The sequence below is a fragment of the Glandiceps talaboti genome, chromosome 17 (genome assembly GCF_964340395.1).
Source record: "Glandiceps talaboti chromosome 17, keGlaTala1.1, whole genome shotgun sequence".
Classification (NCBI taxonomy): domain Eukaryota; kingdom Metazoa; phylum Hemichordata; class Enteropneusta; family Spengelidae; genus Glandiceps; species Glandiceps talaboti.
The window spans coordinates 14,616,187-14,622,569 of NC_135565.1; positions in this window are offsets into that span (position 1 = coordinate 14,616,187).

Below are 6,383 nucleotides of genomic sequence, written 5' to 3' on the forward strand. Positions count from 1 at the left end.
TGGCATGGTATAGCATACAGCTAGTGATATCACAGTTTACTAGTCTAGTAGTCCACTATAATATAGCATGGCATGGTATAGCATACAGCTAGTGATATCACAGGACACTAGTCTAATAGTCCACTATAACATAGCATGGCATGGTATAGCATACAGCTAGTGATATCACAGGACACTAGTCTAGTAGTCCACTATAATATAGCCTGGCATGGTATAGCATACAGCTAGTGACATCACAGTTTACTAGTCTAGTAGTCCACCATAATATAGCATGGCATGGTATAGCATACAGCTAGTGACATCACAGTTTACTAGTCTAGTAGTCCACTATAATATAGCATGGCATGGTATAGCATACAGCTAGTGATGTCACAGTTTACTAGTCTAGTAGTCCACTATAATATAGCATGGCATGGTATAGCATACAGCTAGTGATATCACAGTTTACTAGTCTAGTAGTCCACTATAATATAGCATGGCATGGTATAGCATACAGCTAGTGATATCACAGTTTACTAGTCTAGTAGTCCACTATAATATAGCATGGCATGGTATAGCATACAGCTAGTGATGTCACAGTTTACTAGTCTATAGTAGTCCGCTATAATATAGCATGGCATGGTATAGCATACAGCTAGTGATGTCACAGTTTACTAGTCTATAGTAGTCCGCTATAATATAGCATGGCATGGTATAGCATACAGCTAGTGATGTCACAGTTTACTAGTCTATAGTAGTCCGCTATAATATAGCATGGCATGGTATAGCATACAGCTAGTGATGTCACAGTTTACTAGTCTAGTAGTCCACTATAATATAGCATGGCATGGTATAGCATACAGCTAGTGATGTCACAGTTTACTAGTCTATAGTAGTCCGCTATAATATAGCATGGCATGGTATAGCATACAGCTAGTGATATCACAGTTTACTAGTCTTAGACTAGTAGTCCACTATAATATAGCATGGCATGGTATAGCATACAGCTAGTGATGTCACAGTTTACTAGTCTATAGTAGTCCGCTATAATATAGCATGGCATGGTATAGCATACAGCTAGTGATGTCACAGTTTACTAGTCTAGTAGTCCGCTATAATATAGCATGGCATGGTATAGCATACAGCTAGTGATATCACAGTTTACTAGTCTAGTAGTCCACTATAATATAGCATGGCATGGTATAGCATACAGCTAGTGATGTCACAGTTTACTAGTCTAGTAGTCCACTATAATATAGTATGGCATGGTATAGCATACAGCTAGTGACATCACAGTTTACTAGTCTAGTAGTCCACTATAATATAGCATGGCATGGTATAGCATACAGCTAGTGATGTCACAGTTTACTAGTCTAGTAGTCCACTATAATATAGCATGGCATGGTATAGCATACAGCTAGTGATGTCACAGGACACTAGTCTAGTAGTCCACTATAATATAGCATGGCATGGTATAGCATACAGCTAGTGATGTCACAGTTTACTAGTCTAGTAGTCCGCTATAATATAGCATGGCATTGTATAGCTAGCATATAGCTAGTGATATCACAGGACACTAGTCTAGTAGTCCACTATAACATAGCATGGCATGGTATAACATTCAGCTAGTGATGTCACAGTTTACTAGTCTAGTAGTCCACTATAATATAGCATGGCATGGTATAGCATACAGCTAGTGATGTCACAGGACACTAGTCTAGTAGTCCACTATAATATAGCATGGCATGGTATAGCATACAGCTAGCGATGTCACAGGACACTAGTCCAGTAGTCCACTATAATATAGCATGGGATATCACATACAGTGAGTATCACCTGAATAATGATTTAGTGATATCGATAATAATATACCTACGTTTATCAAACTTTTCCTCTTCAGGATCATGGTAAGTAACCTTGCCACCACCAAAAGTTTTCTCTGTTTTCGGAACAGTTGCACTAGATACTAGTTTTCCTACAGCATAGGAAAGAAAGCAAAAGTTGTGTTATAATATAGCAGCTGCTTCATGTATTCTTTCAAATATGCTAAAACGATTGAGTTGTCAAGGAAAGAATATTTACTTTTGGAAACAAAATATTTTATCTGAACAAGAACTACATATGTATCATTGTGGAAAATAGTTTTGGTTTGTATAAATGAAGTTAATACTACAGAACTAGAGAGACTTTAGAGTTTCAATTAGGCAGCACAATGTTTTTATGCCACGCACATTTTTTGTTACGAATTATACAAACAGATACAGACAATGACTATGGGCCAAAAGCACATAAAATATATATGCCTTTCCAATATCAATATCTGTATTTGTTTATGTCCTGAACGTAATTCGTAAAAACACCATAATAAATATCGAGCCAGTGATTGACTCTCTAAAGTCGCTCAACTTTTTTAGTAAATATAATCTGGCAAAATACCGAGTATAAAATATATACCATTCAGACAGACAGACAGACAGACAGACAGACAGACAGACATTTCATATGTTTTGCCTTGTATTTAATTTATGGTCAAGACATACATATCATTCTATGTAGAAGCTTGTTATGTTATATGCTATATGAATGGTTACTGACTTTACAAAGTAATTAATCTACATATATTTTTGATAAGATTATCAACAAACCTTTGAATTCCTTCCTTATAGCTCCTTGATCTGTGGTATCTTTTGTAGCTGGCTTCTCAAATTTGGTATCTTTGGTAGCTGGCATCTCAGCTTTGGTATCTGTTGTAGCTGGCTTCTCTGATCGCATTGGTTTGTGTATCACTGGTGATGGACTGTGGCACATCTCCGAGTCCACTGCCGTTGGTTCACCTACGTATAAGACATATACATTCACGATTAGGGAGTGTTCTGTATTTTTAGGCGGGGGGTTACTTAGACTGTTCCTGAGGCTTGATTTGAGAGAGAGAGAGAGAGAGAGAGAGAGAGAGAGAGAGAGAGAGAGAGAGAGAGAGAGAGAGAGAGAGAGAGAGAGAGAGAGAGAGAGAGCGAGCGAGCGAGAGAGAGAGCGAGCGAGCGAGCGAGAGAGAGAGAGAGAGAGAGAGAGTTACATATGTATGCATACATGCATATGGTTTGATATCTTATAACAAATACCGAGTCCTCAATAAATTTCATAAAGCTAAAACAATGTCTAAAAAGTTTACAACTTTGTAAAAAAAAAATTAAAAAAAAATAAAAAAAATTCACAACTTGAGTAACAAACAAGGACTTGGTCTATGCAGTTTCACATAGTTTTTTCAAGTATAAGAACATAGTAGATCTAGCTGTCCATGATCAAAAAATCCAAATAAAATGCCAGTTTATTTTTATACATATGTCCACATTAAAGAATTATCTCTTATGGACTCTGGAGTTGAATCTCAATGTTATGTAGTTTATCAATGAATACCAATACATTACCGTGTAGAATACAAGTACAGTATTAATTGATAGCACGATCATGACTCATGGTACAATTATATCTCCAAAGGATCTGGGAGTGGGGTAATCTTTAATATTTTATTCATTTGTTGGAGGGTGTTTCGATAAGGGCTCACGTACCTATGTCTATCTGTTTCACTACTACTTGCCGGGCCACCCCGGTCATAAAACTACACACTCCCAACACAGCAATGTATAACTATTGCCACCGAAGCAATGGCATTTCATGATTTGTAGGTACAAATTAACTGTGAGCTATATCAACTCGAAGACAAAGGCTAAGAGAAGTAGCTGTTAATAGTAGTACTATATATAGTCCAGGAAGAATGGCAGTGATAGGAGGTGTCATAATTTGAGATTTTAGCTTGAATATGACCAGTCGACTATGATGCACTTATTGTCTCTTACATATTACTAGGTGAGGTATTTTTAAAGCCCGAAGTTTTTGCAAACAAAATTTGAGTATTATACCACCAAGAAATCCTCACATGTAATCCTGGTGTTGGGGTCTCACATATTGTTCTGCTAAGCTTACCTTCAATCTTTCCATGAAATTTTGGAGTTGCACTTTCCGTCTTTTCATAGGTTTTACCATCTAACGTCACTACAGATGAAGCTTCTCCAATTTCAGTTGATGCCATCTTCATCTTTGTTCCCATAGCAACAACACCGTCCTTGCTCTTTCCCGTAAGATTCGTACCTCCAGGACTAGATGATTTGGTCAAACCACCATTGGTTTTAGTTGTAACGAGTTTTCCCACCACTTTTTCTTTACAGAAGTCATCACATGGTTGGAACTCCATGTAGTCATTCTCTGTGGGATCTGTCCTTGTCTCTACTTTCAGTAGTTCTTCCATCTGAGCTGACACTCCTTTCTTAGCAGACATCACTTGTGCAGCATTCCCATAACGCATCAAATTCTCAGCATACTCTCTCGCATTTGATAGATCGTTCTCTGTTACTTCCAGTTGTTTCATCTGTGCATTTAAGTTCACTTTTCTGCCATCATACTCGTCTTTCATCTCGCTCAGAAGTGAGTCACAGTTTTGTTGTATCATAGAAGTTATTTTGTCTATTGTCGTCTTGGTGTGTTCTGTCGTTTTCTTTCCCTCTGTCTGATAGCATTCATCCAGAGATTCTGTTACTTCCTTCACTGCCAGTTTGCTGTCATTAGCTTCTGTTTCCTTTACTTTCACTTTGTCGACCATGACAGACAAATGTTCGATGTATTGCTTGGCTGCCTCTTTGACACATCGGTAGTCATGGCCACGGTGATTGAGTGCAGTACACTTCAGACAGATTGCAGAGTCGCATTTATCACAGTAGAATTCGACTTCGTAGCTTGGGTGCAGAGTGCAGTATACTGGAGGTTGTACTGAAGCAGGGTCGTCGGACTTAGCGGCCATGTATTCTTCTAGGGTAATCAAGGTGTGTGACCTAGTTAAAGGAACGCGACTATGCGAAATGGCGCAGTGGGAACAAATATCGATGCTACACTCCACACAGTGCTTCACACTCTCTCCAAGTTGACATGCATCACACTTCATCGACTCTGTAGGACCACTGTCTCGCTTGTCGAACATTTCAAGTAATTCGTTTATGAAGATATTGTTGGAAATACCTTCGACACCATCGTTTACTTGATAAGTTCTACGGCATATCGGACAGGTTATACCACTTTCAGTCACCAGTTTACGTAGACAGGGTTCACAGAAGTTATGTAGACACGGCAGACATTTAGCATTCTTGTACCGCTCAGAACAGATCGTGCAGACCAGGAAATTCTCGTTGATTTTCTTGAGGAACTGTAGTTCTTTGGACGCCATTGTGAACTGGAGGTGTACCCCGTAGTATAATATGGTATCAGTCACCTGACCAACCCTTTGTGTTTGCACCCTAAATTACCCGGAAGACCAGTGATAAATTATATACAAAATGCAAGATAGGGCACCGTAGAGCTGGATTCATACAGATCTTTAAAAAACTCGTATGACCAAAATAGTTTTCTTTCGAATGAAGGTAAGGATATACAAGCGTTGTATGTAGATATCTTCTTTCGGAAGTGGATCAACATGGTTTTTCTGAAATGCTATTAATTAATTTTACATCGTAGTAAGAGATAAAGTGAATTTTCTGTTTCTATAAAAAATGTATTTATATCTTGTCATTGAATTTATTTTGAAATAAATGTTGGCAGTGCATAGTTTGAAAGCTGAATGTGTGGTTGTCCTTAGGTAGGTATTTGTCTGCATAAAAAAAAGAAGTCGCAGGGAACAATTCCCAGCAATATTTTTTTTTACAAAATATTATATGAATGACTTCAATTTAGACTTATTTCCAAAAAAAAGAGAAGAAAGATTGCTACCACCAAATATACTTGTCAAATATATTCAGTCCAGTCGTTTGGATATTTTTTCCATTTGTCTATGACCATTCAAATTAAAGTGGATGCCATGTATGTAAAGCGTCACATGATTCGCAACAACTTCAAGAAACGCTTAATAGCATATGAGGACACAGCGCCGTATGGACTATTCAGCCATATCAATATATAAAACAACGTAGATATGAGGACATACACCCAATGAACAGTTTAAACATACTAACAGATATGTAATCAGATAATTTATGTTTCTGTGTGGACAGAAGAACACATTAACATTGATAAGTATATATAGTCTAGCTCCTGACGACCGTATTCCGATTATACACGACCGTATTCCGATTATACATTAGCGTTTTCTTCATCGGAACACGGTCGTCAGGAACTAAACTAATAAGTATACAATATACACTGTTAGAAAGATAAATAAGGAGGCGTATGTGTGTGGTTATCACCAGCTGCACAAATTAACTTAAATGTTTTTCAATATCAACACCAGTAGAGGATTATTGATACCGTACATGTCAAATACTGTGCTTAATATTTCGACAGCTAAATGGTATACACATAAGGTA